Raw genomic sequence first — 22,372 nt, 5'->3', positions numbered from 1 at the left:
AACACATATATATCCCAAATTTATTCCCAGTCCCTACAAGAAGACTGTATCTTATGAAAACATTGATTCCTTTACATGCATGAATAAGTGAAGGAAGGAAGGAATAGCAAATAAAGACACACTAGGAAGATACAAGTCAGGAAACCAATTACTTTAATTTCATGAACTTTCAGACTGAATCAGGCAAACAGAACTGTAGGTTTCCATGTCTGCCACGGCTTAATGTATGGCTTTGAGAAAACCTTGTAATTTCTCCATACTTCAGTTTCTCACTCTATAAAAGGAGTATATGGCTTGAAACTTAATTCCCTCACAGCAATAAGAGTTTTGATTCAACATTTATAAAACGCTTTTTAGCTTCCTCGATTAATAGGCAAAATATTGTGGTAGTTGTAGAATAATACACTTTCCAAAAAGTATAAAGGTAACTGTTCAAGTCTGATGTAAAATAATACTTTACTTGAGAAAACAAATAACCAGTCATATTTATTACTTCTCCATTCCATTCGCTAAGTAATAAAAAATTACTTGCAACAGAAAAAGCGGTAAATTAATATTCATGCCAGCTGAAGTGTTATCATCAGAGGCTTACCTACGTTTGGGGGAGGAGCCTTGTTTTGTTTTTCCAGGCCGCCCCACATGTTTATATGGTGAGGTCAGGAATGTTGGGCATGGTTTTGAGGGCCTCTAGCGTATTCATTGGTTTCTGGCGTTCTAATGCACTCTAGTCTTATAACCATAAAAGTACTCTTGAGTGCTTCTGGAAATATATAACAAATCCTTAATCAATTTAAGAGTGTTTTAACTGCATACATGAAATTTCTTGGGAGGAATATGTTAGCTATTCTACACACATACAGTACTTAAGTTAGTGAGAGAGTTCCTTCTCAAAGGCACAGAGGCGTTTCCCCATAGTAATATAATTTTCAGTTTTATGTGCATAAGTCCTATTGAATCCCTTAGAATAACAGGAAATTCTGCAGGGGAAAAAAAGCCCACAAAAATTGATAGCCATATTTATCCAATGTTGAAGAAATAAGTTAGCTATTTTGAATTAGATTACTCTTTTAAGGCACTAGATAACCATTTAAAGTTAATCAGAATCTTAATTAACCAAAGCTTTAAAAACTGAATATTCTGAAGACAGAATTTTCTACATATAACTCTCTAACAATAAAGCCAAGTGATTAATATACTTCATTGTAAACTTTATGCATCACGTTACTTTAGCCATGACTTGAATAGTAATTTTCTGAATTTTGATACGTTAACTTTAATTTTCACATTAAACATACTATAACACCTAACAGATTTACAAATTATTACATTCATAAGCCAAATTTGATATTTTGATATATACTAATGCTTATCAACACGTTCAGAATGGAATAATCTCATTTATAATATAAAGTCCATACCTTTCATCTATATGTTTAAAAGTGATGATAATATATGTGAGGTGCTTAGCTAGAACTGTGCCAGGCACACATTTAGCTCTTAACAGAATAATAAACAATCCTTATAAATTCCGATCTACAACATCAGCGTTAGAGGTATGTCTTGTATAATTCTTATAAATATTTCGTGGCACTAGTTGAAAACATCTTAAATATCATATACACTGATTTTTCTACCTACTAATTAGTTTAAAAAATATAAATATATACATAATAATCACAGATATAACTGAGTAGCAATAATTCTTAAGCAAGATATTAACTATATGTAAAGATTTGCTATTAATATGGCTAACAGAATTAGTTGTGCTTATCAGTGATCTAGTCCAATTAGTGCATGCATCTCAAGAAATTTACCACTATAGCACTGTCTTATGAACCAGATCACAAATACTCACAATGTTAAACTAAGCAGAAAATGTTGCCCTTAGCTTTTATGAGAAAGATGCACGTATCATCATAGAGATCTAAGGTGTTATAACCTTTATAAAAGTATTTTGGTACCATCTATGCAATTTGCACATACTGTTTCCCCTATTGATTCTACACCTATAGTTTAATCTACAGAAATATTGGGCAGATGTACAGAGAGGTATATACAAATCATCTCTGCAACACTCTTTGTAATAGTAAAAACCTGGAAGAGCCGAAACTGGTTTAACTCAGTGGATAGAGTGTCAGCCTGTGGACTGAAAGGTCCCAGGTTCGATTCTGGTCAAGGGCATGTACCTTGGTTGTGGGCAAATTCTCAGTAGGGGGCATGCAGGAGGCAGCCGATTGATGATTCTCTTTCTAACTTTCTATCCCTCTCTCTTCCTCTCTGTAAAAAAATCAATAATAATATATATGTGTGTGTGTGTGTGTGTGTGTGTGTGTGTGTATAAAAACACCTGGAAGCAACCTCCATAAATAACAAGAGAACAGTTAAATTATAAAACATAAGCATATGAAATAGAAATACCCAAAACTGCATGTACTAATATGGAAAAGTGTTCAAAATAAGCAAACAAAAAGCAAGGTTCAAGAGAGCTGATGAAACATTTGGAATTAAAAATGTAAAATAAAAATAAATTACAGCCGAAGCCGGTTTGGCTCAGTGGTAGAGCATCGGCCTGTGGACTGAAAGGTCCCGGGTTCAATTCTGGTCAAGGGCATGTACCTTGGTTGCGGGCACATCCCTGGTAAAGGGTGTGCAAGAGGCAGCTGGTCGATGTTTCTCTCTCATCGACGTTTCTAGCTCTCTATCCCTCTCCCTTTCTCTCTTAAAAATCAAAAAATATATTAAAAATAAATTAATTAATTAATTGAAAATAAATAAATAAAATAAATTACATCCTCTTATAGTGCTTCCATTTACACCTGGATAATAAATAAATAAATAAATAAATAAATAAATAAATAAGTGTCTGAGAGGAAATGTATGACAACAATTTATCCTGATTTGTGGAATGTGGAAGAGATGAATAAAGTGGGGACATCCTCTTTTCACTTCACATATTTGGTGGTGTGTTTTTTTGTGTGTGTTTTTTTTCTTTTCTTCTTTTTAGTAAAGTAAATCATGTACACAGCAAAATATGCAATCACTGATGAATTTTTATTAATGAACCCCTCTATGCCACCACAATCAGATCAAGATTCAGAGCATTATCAGCATCCCAGAAGCCTCTTTTTTTCCTGGTTCCATCTATATCCCTGGTAATCCCTATCACACCTGGGAACTAGTGAACTAGTCCGATTAGTATACGCATCTCAAGAAATTTACCACTATAGCACTGTCCAGAAATTTTATAAAATTTTGCAGTTACTTTTGTCTGAAAAAAAATATTTTTAAAAAACTGTGCTTCGGCAGCATAAGCATCCCTCTTTTGAATATCAAATACACTAAGCAGTTCATTCAAAGAAATCAATTCAAAATATATACCGAGCACTTTCAATATCTTTTCTTTGGGAAGGCAGGGATTCCTTATAACAATTCTGCAAGGCAGGAACTACCATTACTTCACTCTGGAGCCATGGTTTTCAAGCAAGTCAGTAAATAACGTCCCCAAGGTTACACTCCGATGTGATGAGTGGCGGTAGGGCCTGGATACCCACAAAGGTAGTCTGATCCCAGTATTTGCAACTCCCTGCCAGCCGTGAACAAAAGACAAAACGGGCAAGAAGTAGAGTGGAGAGAGCTTAGGTGGCCTCCAGCAGCGGTTCTCTTTTTGGCTTCCTTTCGAATAAATTACTTAATGTCTCTACATCAGCAGAGTTAGGCTCCGTTCCTCTTCTGGTCTGAATCTCTGATAAATACTGTGACCTACCACAATACAGAGCAAATATGCTTCATCATGGTGTATGAAATCATGTCCTGCATTCAGAAATAACTCATACAAGGAAATGAAACCACAATTTTTGAAACTATTGGAAACAATAATTTTAATTTAATGTTATTTTTGGACATGGGGGGGGGGGGATTTCTTTCCCCTTAAATAAGCAAGTTTGTGGTTTTGAAGGATCTTGCTCATCTTTTTTGTGGAAAATGCCTAAAATCAAACCACTAGAAACTAAACTTTTTCCTTCCTCAGTTGTGCCTGAAAAAAGGCTTAATTTCTCTCACCAAAAGGCCACATGTAATTTTAACATACACATTTAGGATTTTGGGTGCCCATATTTTGAAACATTAGTTTAAAAAAAAATACAGAACATGCTTCCTCTTAGATGACGTCTTTCATTCTGAAGGTTAAAAATTCTTTAAAATAATATGAACTTTATCTCAGCAGAAAGCGACCAATGGGGTCAAAATTTGTTTCTGGAGAAAACTGGAAGCAGGAACCTCAATTAGAAAGTCTTAATTTTGGTGTATTCAAAATATCCATTTATGCTGTTCACATCTTTACTTCTGTTAGAAAATCAGCAACACTGATCCAAATGAAGCCTTAAGTAAGTTAGAATAGGAACTAATAAATCTGCTTCCATGTCCAGAAGCAAACAGAATCAGTTTCCAAATGTAAACAGGATTCCTTATTTGTAGTTATCTGTCTGTGGATACATGCACAGGACATTGCAGTTACTGAATTTCCCTCACTATCTACAGAGCAGAAAGACAGGAGCTCTCCCCACAGTGAGTTCACACTCTCTCTAGAAGTCAGACTCACATATAATTAACCCCAGAACAATGTGCAGTTATATTAATAGCCCGAAGAAGGTGCTATGGTATTACAGAGAGGGAAGCATGAATTCTGCCTGAGCCTTCAGGAAGGCTTCCCAGAAGAGGTGACATTTGAGCTGAGCCTTGAAACATGAGTAGGTTTTTCTGACCAGGTAGATAGCAAAAGAATACGAGGCAAATAGGTTAAGGCAGTGACAGTGTAGAACTTCATTAGACTCTCCCAGGGAGAGGAAAGAAAGTGTCTGTGTTACTTGTTGTTGTTTTTTAATAGATTTAAATATATATATATACATATATATATATATGTATATATATACATATATATATGTATATATATACATACATATATATTTTATTGATTTTTCACAGAGAGGAAGAGAGAAGGATAGAGAGTTAGAAACATCGATGAGAGACATACATCGACCAGCTGCCTCTATGCACACCCCCCATCAGGGATGTGCCTGCAACCAATGTACATGCCCTTGGCCGGAATCGAACCTGGGACCTTTCAGTCCGCAGACCGACGCTCTATCCACTAACAGAGCTATTTTTTAAATATTTTATTGATTTTTTACAGAGAGGATGGGAGAGAAAGAGCGACAGAAAGCTAGAAACATCGATCAGCTGCCTCCTGCACACCCCCCACTGGGGATGTGCCTGCAACCAAGGTACATGCCCTTGACCGGAATTGAACCTGGGAACTTTCAGTCTGCAGAATGACACTCTATCCACTGAGCCAAACCAGTTTCAGCAGTATTTGTGTTTTATGCCATAGAGCATTCATAAAAAATAGGTAAGTCTTACATTAGAATCCACTGTAGAAAGAATCACCCTAAGAAAGCAGATATGTGACTTGAATTCTCTTGGGGGAAGAGGAGACCTCTGATTGATGAAACCAAGAAGTGTTCATTTGGAAAAACAGAACCTCTGGTTTGCTGCCTATTCTCCAATTGCTAAGGGGCTACCAGGCTTCCTGATCAAGGTCAGGCATCAAGTGCCTGGATGGACTTGAGGTTTGCTAGCCCTTCTTGTACTTCCAGTCAGTGTGCAGAGCAGAACTGTCCTTCATTGTCTGAAAACTCACGATTTAAGCTCCTGACCTACAATCCCCTCCCAAGTTCCCGGGAATGGCCCCAATCTGTCACTGTCCTGCCCAGCACCCACTTCATCTTTCTGCTAGCAAGTAGCTGTGTCAGGTCCTTCTCTCTTCTCTTCTTAGAAAACTGAAATACATTTTGGTCACATACAGTATGTTGTATTTACAGTTTTTAAGAGTACATTTCAAAAATTAAAGCATAAATCAAAGGTGAGAGAGAGAGAGAGGGAGAGAGAGAGAGAGTTATGAGGTACCTCTTTCCTGCTTGCTTCAGCATCAATTAGTAAAGGATATGAAATCCCCAAGTCAATCTGACTGCTTCATGGTAACATGATTACCTGCTTAATACAATTAAGGTAAAACCACTAAATTACACAATACATTTGTGTGGAATTTCAAGTATCTTTGCAATTACTAGTGGGATTTAAAAATAAATGCTCTACTGTATAAAACTTATATGGATATTAGTCTAATCATATATTTATAATATTGTTTCATATTTCAAAGTAATTTTCACATTAAACTCAAGATTCTTGCAGGAAAAGTTATCCTCTCATTTTATGTTAACATTATATGTTCCCATTTTGCTCCTTTAGTAATTTTGAAACATCTTTCATTTATACCTAAACCAGGCAGATGTCAGAGATAGGATTCAGACTAGAGTCACATTTACTTACACAACTGCACATCAATTCACAGATAAATGTATATGTCAAGATTAAACCTATAGGGTTGAATATACATTTGGATTTAGTAATTCACTAAAGAAGCTTTTACATGCAATATTTTTCATTTTCACTTTCTCCAGATTGTACCAATGTTATTAAACTCAAGATCCTGAAATTATGGTACTAATTGAAAGCTAAACAATACTCCATTTGAAAATTCATCACTATATTAAATGAACAAATGACTTCATTCATAAGTATTTTTTACCCTTACACAGTTGTTATTATAGGTAACTTTACTCCTGACACTACAGACTGAATAAAGTACAAGTTTCTTAAAATTGAATATTTGTCTACTGAAAAGGACAAGTAATTATCATTATTAAAAACAATCCAAAAGTATCTACTAGCAAGTAACAGTAAAAATAATAGAAAGAATGGACATATAATTGATTAATTAAATATCTACTTCCTACATATTCTCCCAGATACTTTGCTCTGCCCATGTATATATTATTTCCTGAAAAGAAAAGTAAGCTGAAGATCATCATCTATGTAAAGTTTATCTGTAAATTCCCTCTGCATAAAGTGAATCTGACCTTGGGATGAAGGTATGATTATCTACACTTGACTGAAAATATTTAGAACAATCCTCTCCTGCAGGTCTCTGAGAATCTTTTGACAATATCAAGTTATTTTAAGTTTTACTTTGGTTATGGGTTCCGAACTGGGGGCAATTTTGTTTCCACAGGCTATTTGGCCATGTCTGGAAACACTGTCATTTCTTGGGAGAAGGTGCTGCTGGCATCTAGTGGGCAGAGACTAGGGATGCTACTAAACATCCTACAATGCACAGGACAGTCATATACACCAAAGTAAGACTTATCCAGCTCAAAATGTTAATCATCAGAGTTTGAGAAATCCTGGTAAAAATATATTGAGGATCCAGGCACAACATCAATATTATTATCCTATTTTTTTTTTCACAGATGCAGCTGGCAGCAATTCTGGATAACGAGTAAAAGTGGGACCTTGATAATTGACATTTTAACGTCCCTTCCTCCTTCAGCCCCACTCTACTGTGTAGTCATTACATCTGAATCCAAGGACCAGTGACAAGTTCTAGAAACGGAAGTGGTAATAACCTCTTATTGTCTCTGGAAACATAAAAATCATAGCAATATTTAAAGTTATCTTTTTCAAAGTTTATACTGAGTTTATCAATCCCAAGTCAACTAAAAATTATACACATTCCTATAATTGGTACCTTCAGGCTAAAAAATAAATAAAAAACAATTGAGAAAACAAATATTGGTTATAAAAATAACAGCACCATTATAGAATGTTCTTATAATTGTTTAGATAGTTAAGTAACCACATAGATCAAAATCTTAAAAAGTCTAGATTGCTGTGTGCTGAAGTATTTGGTATAAAAAATACTGTGCAACATAAGTGGCCAAAGCTGTTTACACACATCTAACGTCTTCTCTTAGGGCTCCAAATAGTCTCAGATTTGCCAGGATCACCCCTGAATACCAAATTTGTACTTGGGACACTGTACTAAACTTATGGTCCCCAGTCCAAATCTCCCAAAGGACTTTAAGTTCTAAAAATCTCTAGAACACATGTGTCGAACACAAGGCCCTTGGGCCAAATCCGTCCCACCAGGCCTTGCAATGTGGCCCACACCGCGCTGTCATCACTGCACTCCGCTGTGTTTCCATCACAATGACAGTTTATGACTGTTCAGTAAACCATTTGGCCCGCGATTTAGGCTGGATTTTAGATTTTGGCCCCTTCTCTGATTGAGTTCGACACCCCTACTCTAGAATATTTTGGTTACTCTAGTGGAGGATATGCAATCATAATAGCTAAAACTTATGTCAGACACAACTCTAAATGCTTACGTATATTTACATTTTGAATTCTCATAAGAACCCCATGTGTATTTTCTATTACACATGAGAAAACGGAAGCAAAACTAGTTTAGGTAACATGCTTATCATTATAGAGTTGTTAGTGTCAGATATGGGGCTCCAACCCAAGCAGCATTGGGTTGGAGTTCCATATTCTTAGTACTTAATCATTATGCTATACAAATAAATGGGATATTCGATGTCAAGTGCTATAATATACCCATCTCTCCAGACACTTTCAGCTTATCTACTAGATCAGCGACTTCCAATGGTCAAATGAGATATAAATACATTTCTACATCAATGCACACAGGTATATCCGTTGAGCCTGAATTTGGAGTTGCAATTTTACTGAGTTAATACCAGAAATTCCTGAGGTTGTTCTTAAGGTTGTCTTGCCTTAAGACAGTTTTCTCACTATTCCCAATCTCATGGCAGAGAATATCCAGTGTCACCATCTCTGCTCTCATCTCCACTTATTTTAGACATTAAACAAGGTAATTGGTGCCAATTCAATGCCAACAGGAATCCCCCATTTGGGGTGTAGTGAAGAAGGAAACTCTATTTGGTGCAAACGACTCAATTGTGACACAGTACAGCTGTGGAGTAGTTCAATTCTTGTGCTAAAACTTGGTTATAAAACTTCATGGCTGTGGAACAGCACTGCTGAGAGGCAGCTCTGAAGCAAGGCCCCTCTCCAAAGTATATAGCTTCCCTCTATCTTCAGTGTGTTTCAGTTTCTGGGGAGGGGGTAGAAGATAGGGAATTAGTCTTCAGTTCGTGGTGGGAAGGAAAACTGTGCTTTCAGAGCCAGAGCAGAATTGAGTTATATAGAAGTCCCTGCCCCTAGACCCTGATTGGCCCATTCTCATACAAATGAGGACTCCAAATCCTCACTGATTTGTCCAAAAAACACTGCCCTGATTGGTTAGAATGAGGCACTGTGATTGGTTGGTGAAGAAGCTAATGAAGATATAATTGTATGGCTCTGATTGGACAGGGAAAGTCTCAGTTGTTGCAATTCTAAGAACTAACGCCTTTGTAAGGGTTGTGGGACTTGAGGAGGCAAGAACACAGTGCAGGCAGACAGTTCAGTGCAGGAGTCAGGCAGCTTAGTGCAGGATTCTCCCTGCAGGGCATTTCAGAAAGAGCTTCTAGGCTCTGCACTTAAATTTGATCCCAGTTAGCCACCGGAGCCCTCCTTAGTAGGTATCTTTTTTCCCCAGGGTCAAAGGCTTTCACTCAACAGGAATTTACTTACCCCTGCTTACTGGAGACATTGAAATGACAAATATTGGTAATCACTTCAGTAAAATCTCAGTATAGAGCAAGATTTGAACTCACGTAACCTGTTACATTTCAATGTGGCAAGTGCTATGCTAAACAAAGAAATTGTGAGCTTTGCAGTAAACAGAGCAGAAACATCCAATTCAGCCTCTAGAATTCAGAAGGACTTAACATTTGGTATCTTGAATCATGATAAATAATTAGGAAAGGAAGTTTCAGGGGCAGAGAAGAGATGTCTTTCAGACAGAAAGAACCACCTGCACAAAGAAATGAAATGGACATGGCCAGGATGTATTTGAGAAATGCATATTCCATACAGATAGAGAAAAGATTTCCTGTGCGTTGGTGGTGAGAGATGAGAATGGACACCTAAGCAAGATTCTCTGCATGAAGTTCCCTTTGCTTTATTTGACAAGAATTTTGGAATTTGTCCTATAGACAAGAAGAAATTTTTAGAAGAATTTTAAACCAAGTTAAAAATTGTGAACAAATGTGGTTAGGAAGGAGAGAGTCTTAGAAATTCACTATGTTCACTATTCCTTGCAAATGGTATATGCCAAGAAAAACTAAACCTTATTATAATAAGACACTAAAAGCCCCAATGTCTTCAAAATTATGCAGAGTGAGGGGGAAAAAAACTATTCATCTCACTTTAATTGTTGTATGTCTTCAGCAACACTGATAATGAAAAGGCATTTAAAAATCACTTATATGTACCCAGAACTTTGCTAGATATTTTCCTGAGTAAAGCCCAAAAATTAAAGTCAACAATTCAGGAAATAAAACCTAAATTTTAAAATCTTCTTGGGTCAACTAAGCAAAATAAAACAGAAGCACATTCTTAACACCTGAAAGTTCATGTGAAACCGTTTGGAAGTACTACTGTCCTGCACAGACTTATTGAGATTTGCATTCTTTAGAAGCAAAGTCTGATAAGTTTGAGATTACTGAAAACCACCCAAAAGGACATTTGAACATGGCTCACCAATCTTGTGATTAAATTTAGCTTGAATTACTAGTCATATTCATGAATATGCATTTGCATTAAAATATAAAATTTTAAATAAAAAGAATTAGCTAATTCAGTAACCTGTTGACTCCCCAAGTCATCATCACTTTCAACAAACTGGACACACTAAGGTAGAAATACTCAATCTCAGAGCATTCAAGTGTTTTCAAATCCTTTAACACTAGGGAATTCAGAATCAGAGGTGAAATGTAATGAATAGATAGTCCCTCTGGGTACATGCAGAGGTCTGTAAATTGTGTATATGACCTTGCAGAGAATAAGCTCTCCTGCTATGTGGTACACCTACTTGATTAGAGATAGGATTTCAAATTTAATGCTATTGATTTTGTAAGTAGAATTAAACTTAATGGCATCAAATATAAATTTTTATCATTTCATTGTGGTCTTTCACAAGAAACATCACTTTCAGTTTAAAAAGAAAGGAGGAAAGAAAAACAGGAAAAGGATCAATAATTCACATTAAAATTTAAGGTCAGTTCAATTTATGCCACTGCTGATGTTTCTTCATAAAATCTTTAAAGGAAAAAAAATGCTCTAATAATATAAATATTTGTGTATACAAATTTGATGTGCCTACATCAGACCTATTACTCTAGGTGGGAAACCTTTTAACTATTTTCATTTTCTCAGTACTAAACTGAAATAAAGTTACAGACTGGTTAATAATATCTAATTTATATTAGCATGGACAGACATACCTTTGCCTATGTTATTACACTGAGATATTTTGTGGTATTTGAGAGATGTCTTTTGTTCTGCTTTATTTCTGTTTTGGTTTGGTTTTAGTGGATGGCACACTAACATACTAGAGCAGGTTCTCTGATCTGGCCACTTGCTTCAGAAGACTCGTTTGCGTTTCCAGTGATTTCACACACTGAAGACCCTCACAGAGACTTTGGAGACCTTGGGAGGCTGCAATGATCAGACGGCAGAGTTGGTGAGTGATCTGAAGGCCACCATGTCCTGAGCAGTGGATATTTCCAGTGAATATATCCAGAGCAGTGGGTACCAGCATTTCTCTAGTGGGCAGCAAGTCAGTTTTTACTTGAATAAAAGGGTATGTGGCTGAATAAATAAGTGAAAAATGAAAACCACTGCTTCAGTGAAAAAAGGACATTAACATTTTAAAATAAGATTAATATTAACAAAAGTCTGAAATCTGTGTAAGTTGAAAACATTTCCAAAATATGAATGACCCTATTATAATTTAAACTTGCCTCTAGTAACTCATGATGCAGTCTTTATTAATTAGTTCAATATAAATATGTAGATTTGAGAATCATAACCAGCATTCAAGCTTAAAACAAACAAACAAACAAAACTACCCTGTAAGACTAATTACGTCTAACCAATAGATAAGGCTTGAAAACAAAGGGAAATTCTACATGTGAGTTAAATATTAAAAAGATCTAGTAATAAGTTCTTGATGTTTGGGAAGCATTCCAGAGTAAGTTTCCCCAAATTAAAGTCATTTACCACCAATCTTCATGATTTTGGCTATTTCAGCCAAGCACTTGTTCACTGTTATTTAATATGTTTCTTTAAATAGGTGCTTTTTAAAATTATTTTTACTTCAATACTTTTTTTGGCCTTGTCTTAAACAGTATTTTTCGTGAAAGTATATGTTTAAAATGAAAGTTAACACTTTTTTCTAATGTGCTTAGAAATAAATACATAACTAATTATATAAAAAAAAATATTTGAGTACCTAAAATGAACTCATATATATATATGATTGTTGGGAGCAACTGACTAGCACACTGCTTCAGAATAAGGGATCTGGGGTCAGACTACAGAGTTGGGATCCTGGTTCCATTCCACTGCATGCCTTGACCTCAGTTTCCTCGTCTGTAAAATGGGAATAATTAAAGCACCTAATTTATTACATAGTTGAGTAGATTAGATTAGCTAATCCACAAAACACTCTGAAGTATTTTGCATGAAGTAAATCCTAAGTAAAAGTCAGCTATGATTTGATGATGAGGATTGAGTGATGTTGATGATTAAGCAGAAAAATTGCAACTGTACAAAAATCAAACTGGCAACTTTTATTTTAAAATATTCTTTAAGATATACATATATGTAAGAAATATATACTTCAGATATGAAATTTCAAGATGGCTATTTTATATTGGCTTAATAAAACTTCACTTTGAAATTACTAGTATTCCAATGTGAGCATAGCAATTTCGAGTTTTTTAGATTGAAAAAGTTCAATCTAAAAAAATGTACCTGTGATTAAATAATATTAAAAAATCCTAACATGATAATGCATCCTTTGTTCATACATTAAAATATATTCACCACTGTACATAAATAAAAGCTTTAAAATGTGACTATTTTGTATTAAAATGTTTCATATGGGGGAAATTTAGAATTTCTGGCATTTTAATATGGTGTTATTCTTCATCAGCCATGCACTGAAATCTCAGGGTGAGGAAAGGGCCAGACCAATGCTGAAAGGTTTCAAATATCAAACTGTACTATTATGTCAGTGCCCTAAGATCAATTAGCACCTTTCAATGACAGAAAAGGTTACCCTGAGACTCAGAGGTTCGCTCTCTGAAACTGTTTTAAACACCATATAAATGTGGTTTTGATAACTTAAAATGGTTTCTATTTTTAAATTAATCTGTTTCATCTCTTTTTCTGAAAGAGGGAAAAGCGTTGGGGAAATAAGAAAAGCGCTATTCACTTTCAGTACTTCTCTCCTAGTGAAAACATGGATGGGGATGTGATAAGAACAGCCAAACTTTCAAGAGCAAAACGGTGTATCGTGAAGGCTTATTATATTCATGTGCAGGGCCACATGTAAAGCTAGGTGACAGTAATGTTTACAAAGTCTTCAAACTCAAAAGCAAGCGAACTTGCTTTTTCTGCGTGTGAATAGGTGATTCTTCCACTTGAGTTCAAGATCAATGACAACAAGTTTAGCTCCAGGTACGGTTTAATGAATATTCAGTGAAAACACATCTAACTGCAAAATGCAGTATTGCAGATACTGTGATTAAATACTCATTGCATCTCACCCATTTCTAGAACGAATGCCTGAAAGAGCATGTTATTTCTTACTTCGCTGGGAAAAATTCACTCGAGAAGCAGGTACACTGCAACTACATCCCATGCCTCCTTGGTGTTGATTTCATTCACCTAGTAACCATTGTAATAAAATCCCCAACTGTATTTCTGAATACAGTTGGTTTAAGACACTCTACAGGGAGACATATTATAAGTGTTTAGAATGTGTAAGAATAATATCCATTTGTAAAAGAAACTGTCATGATTATGTTCTCAGTGAAAACAATAAGGCGTTTGGTAGTTTGTTTAGCTCTTCAATGAGAGGATTCGAAACGTCTTCTACTTTGATAGCATGCTCTTCTGTTTGTTTCTTAAATGAGTGATCTGAAATATTTACAACCAGACAGTACCTAATTTTAGGTTTTAAGTGCTTTAACAGCTCCATGAAATATGATCAGCAGCTGCAATACAGAACTATGGTGAATAAACTCCTTAAAGAGGGGGGCCTGCTTTTACTGGCTGCTCAGTGTTCCTGCATTTACCTCCGAGAAGGGGGAAAATTATAATGAGAAAACATAATAACTACTTGCACTCTTGAATTTCTTAACACTTCACTAAGTCTTGAAAAGAATTATCTCCCCTCTTCTTGAATTCTACATAAAGAGTTCCATCGGGTGAAATAGTTTAATTTTATTATTTGAGGGTTAGTGAACTTTCCAACCTCCTAACTTTTCATAACAATAGTTATGTGGTTGTGTGTGTGTGTGTGTGTGTGTGTGTGTGTGTGTGTTTATCATTCTAACTTTCTAAAACTTCTGAATAATTCAATTCCAATGCATAAATTTTTAAAAAATGAAATACCAAGCCACACAAATATATTTTTAGATATGGCATCAGTCATTTAAAGCTTGCAACAGAGATTGAAAACATGAAACTGGACACTCTATTTCTCGTGGCTATGTAAAATTTATTTACACCCCAAATCACAATATAAATAAAAAAAGGAAACTCTTAGATACGGAGAACTTGTTTTTCTTTTTCTTTTTAAATCAAAGAGGTTTTTTTTAAAAGAAAATTTATAGCAAAATGAAAAACTCATCTTGCGACTTCCCTCAAAAAAAGAAACTTTTATGCAGACAAAGTTTTCAACTAGCTTCTACAAATCCTCTAGAATTCAGTCTCTGTATTTTTAATAAGAATAATAATTGTTCTTGAATCAATTTTTAAACAAACCTTGCTTTTTTAATTTTTAAAATTGAACATGTTATTTAAAATACATATTAACTATTTATCTATACATATACATAAAACTTTTCATTTTGTACAGAAGAAATTAAGTTTTTTTAATATCCAATAAAATAAAGATAATCAAGGTGTGTTTTTTATTTCAGTTGTTTAAGAAACTACCTCTAATTATGATGGCCTTAAAATGTTGAAGCATGTTATTTTCAGGAATTTGACAAAGGAAAACAGGCTTTTGAAAACCACATTGATTTTAGACCCTCATTTGTTATGAAAGACAAGGCTATAGCCCTTACTAATAATAAAAAAAGCGAACAGTTTCCAGATAATCTAATTATGTTATTTTGAAAGCTGTAACTGTCAAAGGTTTTTACTATCTCGAGCAGTCGTTTCTAGAGGTTGGTGTAACTCTGAATGGCTTACAACTTTTAATCAGGTGGAACAAGCTATTTTATGGTTTATAATAACAATAAAATTGGATGCAGTTATATCTGCGTTTGGTATTGTTGCCATAAAAATTAGACTCTGGCAGTCTAGCCCCACACAGAACAGTTTGTCTCTTGTTACTACTGCTTCCTATTTCTTAAGATAGTTATTTAAAAAAAAAAAAATACACAAATGCCTTCGAATGCAGTCCTAAAATGCACCATACCACACGTATCCGGTATTTTGTTCTAGTATTCTTCCCCTCCACACCCTTTCCTACTTTTTGGCTGTCCAGAAATTATTATACAAACTGTTCAGAAATAGTTTAAAATAAAATAAAATAAAACAATGTTCCTGCTTAGGAAGCTCCCCCCGGAAGGAAAAAAGGGTACAATCCTTGTCCCGAGGAGGTTTTAAAAACGCAACGAAGACAGCCCAACAAAGAAAAAAACACCACTTGCAGGACTGTCAGTCACCCAAGCCTAAAGGAAACTTCAGAAGCTGCTGAAGGGGAGCCCTGGGCTGCTAAAACGCTCCTGACTCCCCACCTAACTCCGCAGGGGCCCCGCTGAGACCGACCAGCGCCCGCCCGCCCGCCCCAGGGTGCGAGAAGCGGCTGCTGATGGGGAGAGGAACGGAATGCCATATTCCAGAAGATACATTTCGCTCCGTCAGTTACGCTGATCCCAGGGTGCCACGCCAGAAGGGGTGAGGGAGAAAGAAAACTGTTAAGTATGAGCTCTTAATGTGAAACCTAACCTGTGGGTTCTCGTAGGTATCAGATTTTGGAAGTGTCTGTAATGACAGCCAGGAAAGCAAATGAATGGCCAACAGCCCACTGGGTTTGAACACGAGAGACTCCTGTTACCTCCGCACAGATCAAGTGCACCAGACACACGCACACGGAGGTGCTCCACGTGGAACTGCCCTGAAACCAAAACACACGCCCCTTCCCTCGCCCGCACCTGGGCGGACAGGGCCAGGGACCTGCGCCTTTCCCCCCCCCCCCCCCCCCCAATTGCCTCCGGCTAGGACTGGGACACCACTGCCTGCTCCGCAGTTCAGGGGAGAGGGGAGACAAGACTGTCTCCAAACACCCCCCCCACACACACACACACACACACAAACATACACACCCAAAGCACAACCCCCCCTAGTCTTCAAGGGAAAGAAGCAGAGCTAGAAGTGAAGGGAGACACCATCACCCCACCTAGGGGAAGAGATGACAAAAATTCAGCCACCACTCTCTCTCTGCCAAAGGACCGGGTCGGAAAATGCCCTAATAGCTCCAAGCTGTTGCGAATAACGCGTGCAAAGAAAGAAGCATCTTTCAAGTGCCACCGAACCAAAGTTCTGGCTGCTGCGCGCACATGGTCTGCTGCTTCCAAATCCCAAACCTCGCTCAGCGATGCGAAGGCGCGGAGCCGGTCCCGGTCCCACGGCCACCCAGCCCCGAACTACAAGGCTTGGGAACAGAGAGAAAAACCTGCTCTTCCAGCCAGGTCCCTCGGTTTGGAGAAGTTATAATCAGTCCCTCCGGGGCATCCGCGTCCCGAGGCAAGGAACAACTGCTCTGACTAGGAGGAGCCTGTGGTTCCCCGGACCCTGGATCGGTGCAAACTGCGGGAGGTGGGCTGACCCTGACCGCGCCGCACAAAAACCAAACACCGTGCCAGTGCGATGGCCGCGGGCTGCAGCCGGGTCCCGCCTGGAGACTCAGAGCCACAGGCACTGAGCTGAGAGTACACAGGCGCCCGCCGGGCAGCGTGGAAACCCCAGGCGCCCGGGGCCTTCCCGGGACCTGGATCGGCATCCTCGAGCCACAGTCATCTCTAGGGGGTCGTCCCGAAGTAATGACTGTCTCGGGATGGAGGGGAGACCCAGAGGAGCGGGACGGGGTGCAGGTAGCGAGCGGCGCGCCGGGCTCTGCACGGGCTCCGACGCGCCCGCAGGCGGCTGGAAGGCTCAGCCCGGCCTCCCTCCCGGGGCGCGGGGCCGGCTCCAGCCCAGAAGGTAACGCCGAAGCCCGAGCGGCCGGGGCCCTGCGGGGTGCGGCACCCAGCCTCTGAGGGCCCGCGGGGACCCCGATGCCTGCGGGGACCCCCGGCGCCCGCGCTGTCCCGCTCCGCGCCCTCGGTCCCCAGCGCCCCGCGCACTTCCCCCGGTAGAGTGGACGGGCCCCTTCAGCCCTGAACCCCAGCGGGCGAGCTCCAGGCTCCAGACGGGGGGGGGGGGGGGGGGGGCGGGTGGAAAGAAGGGACACTCACCTTCTGCCGCCCCGATCGCCGCGGGATCCTGAAGTTCAAGGCTCTGTCCCCGCAGCGGATCCGTGGGTCCGTACGTAGGGATTTAGGGTCGTTCTTTCCAGGGTCGAACTTTCCCCTTCGCGCTGTGCCTCTGGTGGAAACAGGACATCCCCTTCGGTCACCCCCCTCCAACAAGGAGCGAACTCAAGTGGGGGAGCAACGGGGCGGGGGACCAGCCGGCTCGGAGGGGGAGGAGGAAAGGAGAGGAGCCAAAACGCCGCACTGGCGACAAGGGTGGGGGGGAAAAAAGGAGAAGAAAAGAAAAAGACCAGGCGCGCCCCGCCGCCGCCACCGTCGTCCCTCCCCGGCGTCCCCCAAAGCTGCGTCCCCCGCGGAAAGGGGAGCGACAAGTTCACGTGGACGGACCCGAAGTTTTGCGCGGAAGCCCCGGGCGCGGAGCGTGCGCCGTGCGCCGCCGCCTCGCACTTGCGCGCGGGGCGGGGGGCGGAGGACTCCGGAGGCTGCAGGAGGCCTGGGGGCAGGCAGGCTGCGAGGGCCGGCGGTGCCCCTTTTTTTATTCGATCTCGGGGGACGATCGCCCGTGGTCATCGTTTGCGGTCCTGCGTGGGGACCCGCTCGGGAATCCCGGGCGTCCCCCCGGTGGCGCCGCGGTGATCCCCGCGCTGCTGGCGCCGTCCCCACCCCGCCCCCAGCTGTCCAGGCACCGGCCGGCCTGGGCGACCTCCAGGTGGGGGGAGGGACCCGAGACCGCAAGCCCCTGCTGGGATCAGGGAATTGCTGTCGGTCCCCACCTGCTCCTGCGGGGCAGTCACCGAATGGCCTCTCGTTCTGCCAATGCCCTGTCCCCTGGTGTAGGCCACTGCGGACGTCCTGGTGGACTGCTTTCCACTTACCCAGGGGTGGAGACAAGAGGGACTTCGCCTACTCCCAACAACGTGGAATAGAAAGGAACCCAGGCCTGACTGGGGAGCTTTCACGGAAGGGAAGAAATGCCCTTTTTGGTGAGGATGTATGCTAGGAACGGGTGAGCAGTCTGGGGATGGGCTGTGCTGGGAAGGGCCTGGGCCCTTTCCAGCTCTGGGCGCAGGTATAGGCATCCCTCCCAGAGGCCCAAAGGTCAGGCAGTGATGCGGACTGACTTCCAAGGCAGCGTCAGAGCTTCCCCAGGCACATTGCTGAAGTGACATTTCGTGCCTGAGCCTTCTCTGCGCATGTATTATGCACCCACATAGGATTGCACACGGGTTGATCACAGCCAGAGCCTGACACAAAGTGGACAATAAACAATACATGCATTTTGCATCCATTTAATCACCTCCTCCTAAAACCTATTGTCTATTTCTGGAGCATCTTCTTTGAGAACTTACTGAGCGGCCAAGGCCATCAGTCTTTATACTGGCCACTTGTACTGTGAGTTCATTTAATTTCATAACTCTACAATGATTATTTAAACAGGTATAAGAGCTAAGTAAACTGAGGCCCAAAGAAACCTAAATAACTTTCCCAGGGACAAACCCAGTGGTCTCTAACCACATAGCCTATAATTCAACTAGCAGCCTCCCCCACCACACACACACACACACACACAGCCTTAGATGTGGCCTGAAAAATTACAAGTTAATTGGTATACATTACTCCCATTCAAAAAATATTTAGTTGTAATACATTGTCAACTAAATTACATTCTGTAGAAAGTTCAGGAAAAGATTCCCCCTCCACTTCAGCTTGGTTTTATGCAACTGATACGGATACTGTCAAATTCAAAAGCAAAAACAATATTGAATATTTATAGTTGCAATTTATTTTTTAATTAATAGGACATTATCTAAAATTATTAACAGGTGATGGGTAAGGTTGTAAATTTATACTGATAAAGGTATTTTATTGCTTATCTCACCACTCACTGGGGGTCCTTCCCTGCAGGTTAATTGGGGGATGAGGGGGTGGGGTTAGTCACTTGCCAAGTATAATGTTTCCTTTCCTGGTTCTCAAGGAAGAAAGGGTTCTGGTGGTGGATTTGGTGCAAAGAGGATTTGGAGCATGATCTAGACTAGAGAACAGTCTGGCCTAAACAAGATTCGTTAATATACACTTAACACAGCAATATCAATGGACAGATTTAAATAACTTTGCAGATTATTTCCCCCCCCCCCCCCCCATTTTACAAGAGAGAAAACTAAGGGCTCAGAATTTTTTGCAATATTCTAGTAAATGACAGACCTAGGATCCAAACCAATCTGTGTATAATTCCAAAGACCACTCTTAGCCACTGTGATGTAAAATGAGTCAGAAAATTAGTAATTATTTTCAAAACAGCATACATATATGTTACAGGCAAAATATTCCATTTAAATCTTTTGTGACTCATTCAGTGTCTAGAAATTCTTGGTAGCTATAGCAAATATCCTGTGAAAATTAAGTACAATGCTGAATTTAACATTCTCAGAAGGCCACAAAATTTTGAATTTCATTTTGTTATAGAATGTTAAATGTTAGTTTGACCTCTAAATAAAGGTGCAGAGATGCATAATTTGGATAAAATAAAAATTCAAACTTTGGTACAGCATATTGTTCACATAAATACAGTTGTTTAGCATGTTTCTTTACTCCCTACTACAATCAAATTATCAGCAATATTTACTTTATTTTCAAGTTTATTTTACTTTGTTCCCACATAGTTTTTTTTGTCTCTACATAATATGTTTACAGAAGTTATCCAAAAATACACAGAATTACAGCACAATATTAGTCATTCAACTTATTACTACCTTCTATCTAGTCTTATCTACACTAATAAAAGAGAAAGATGCAAATTGGCCATATCTTTGAGACACCCACCAGCCAATCAGGAGTGAGCATGCAAATTAATCCAACAAAGATGGTGTGTTAATTTGCATACACAGGTGCAGAGCAGCTGGGGGCGGGAAGCTTGCATTGTCACCCTGGCGACAACTCAGGCTTGCATCATTGCCCTGGCAACAACTGCCCCAGCCTTTCCAGGCCTTTTGTAGCGTGGGAAGGCAGAAAGGTGGCTCCAGGCTGGCTGAAGCAAAGGTAGTACTGGCAGTCAAGTAAAGGTAGTCTCATTCTTGTGTGAATCTTGGTGAATCAGGTTTCTAATAGAGGCTTGGTGTACAAATTCGTGCACAGGTGGGGTCCAGCCAGGCTGGCTGGGGGGAGGGGATGCAGGACGTTGGTGGGCAAATCCCACCCCCTGGTCAAACTCCCCTGTCAAATGCCTGGATGAGGGGACAATTTGCATATTATCCTTTTATTAGTATATTACATGGATACCCTTAGGAGTGATGTAAAATATCACATTTTCAGTCCACATTGAGATAAGTTGAATGTAGTAAACAAAGAATTGTAAGGTTATTGCTTATTTAAATAATCCATTATTTACATTATTTCTACTGAGTGCCAGTTTCATAATTATTGCCATATCACCTGTAATGTTATTGACTTTAAATAATATTTTTCTTTAAATAAGCAATTAAATATATTTTTTATCATCATCATCAATGGAAAACGAATGTAATTAACCATGAGTACATAATGACCTGGCAAATGAATCTATATCATGGAAATAAATATCATTTATCCTGTACCACTTAAAATTATCTTACACACCAGTTTGAGAAACACTAGTTTAAAGAATTACATTTCCTATGTCCCTTACACTCTTCAAACATATTTTTAAGCTTTCCCTTTCCATTACTGTAGAGAAATGCTGAGTCCAAGATACTTTTAGGTACTATTTTTTACATTCTATTACTCAATTATTGATTTTTCTGCCTAAAATTTTTCTACACGTGACATAGAAGTGTCTTTTTAAAATTAATTTATATTTTATGGTTTTGCTTACTATCTTACCTGTAGTAAAATTCAAATAATTTATAAGCACATAATTAAAAACCAAATTACTCTCCTGAGAGACTATGTCAGTTACCCACCACCCTTCCTCTCCCTCCACTTTCCCCTCAACACATGCTTTATCTTAGGCCTTAACCACTGAAAAAGAAACCATCCAACTGTTAACATCATGAAGTGGCAGCATCTATTGGCCCAGTCTGGTACTGCAACAAAATTCTACGGGGCAATGAAGAGGCAAAAAGAGATCAATGAGACAAGCTCAAAGCCTGAAAGGACATGTAGGGAAATTCTACAAGTGATTTAGAAGCATTAGCAGGTCTACATGACAGGAATCAGTCCATCAGAATATCTGTAAATGTTCAACTTCATCTGAGAAAACACATTTATTCTGGGAAGAGAGAAACTATAATATTATAGTGAAAAATCAGTAGAAATATAAGATCCAGTTATTAGCAATTCCCTTAACCAACCCTTCTAGGGCAGTTATCATCTACTTTTTTTTTTTCTTTTTCTAGTGTGCATGGCACAGTTTTGGCATTGGGCTTTATATAAGTCAAATTAAACAAAGCCTTCTAGGAACTTATAAGCCAAAAAGTAATTTTCATATTAATTTCATTTTAAAGTAACCTTAACAGAAAACAATTCCATCACTTTAATAAGAAAGAAAGAAAAAAGAAAAAAGAAAAAAAAAAACAAGAAAAAAAAAAACACTTTAAGCTTAAGAAAAGGGAATGGGACACTACATTCACCAACAAAAAGAAAATAGAGGACTGAATGCTTATAGAAATTTTCTGAAAATAGATCTCTTGAGTTACTCCCAATTGCTGTACCTTTGATCTCCAGCTGAAAGTATACACAATTCTTAAAAAATAAAATCAATCAATTGTTTCTTAGTAAATTCTAAGCCAAACCCTTTGAGCTTTGGGAAAATGGACATT

The 22,372-nt window shown here is 39.1% G+C and overlaps 1 protein-coding gene across 6 annotated transcripts in view; it reads right to left on the bottom strand.

Annotated features, from left to right (window-relative positions):
- EYA4 (EYA transcriptional coactivator and phosphatase 4) overlaps window positions 1–17,986 on the bottom strand; it is a 228,475-nt gene extending 210,489 nt beyond the window's left edge. For 2 of the 6 annotated variants that reach the window (XM_036414925.2, XM_036414926.2), the window contains exon 1: window positions 17,562–17,984. The gene's annotated coding sequence lies outside the window, so the exon portion shown is untranslated. Of the gene's footprint in view, window positions 1–17,561 lie in introns of all 6 variants that reach the window. The other 4 variants (XM_045572997.1, XM_036414927.2, XM_036414929.2 and 1 more) reach the window with 3 other exon arrangements.
- Between the last annotated feature and the right edge of the window lie 4,386 nt (window positions 17,987–22,372).

The sequence above is a fragment of the Pipistrellus kuhlii genome, unplaced genomic scaffold (genome assembly GCF_014108245.1).
Source record: "Pipistrellus kuhlii isolate mPipKuh1 unplaced genomic scaffold, mPipKuh1.p scaffold_m20_p_5, whole genome shotgun sequence".
Classification (NCBI taxonomy): Eukaryota; Metazoa; Chordata; class Mammalia; order Chiroptera; family Vespertilionidae; genus Pipistrellus; species Pipistrellus kuhlii.
Note: the sequence above shows the minus strand (reverse complement) of the source record. Positions and strands in the feature narration are given on the sequence as shown.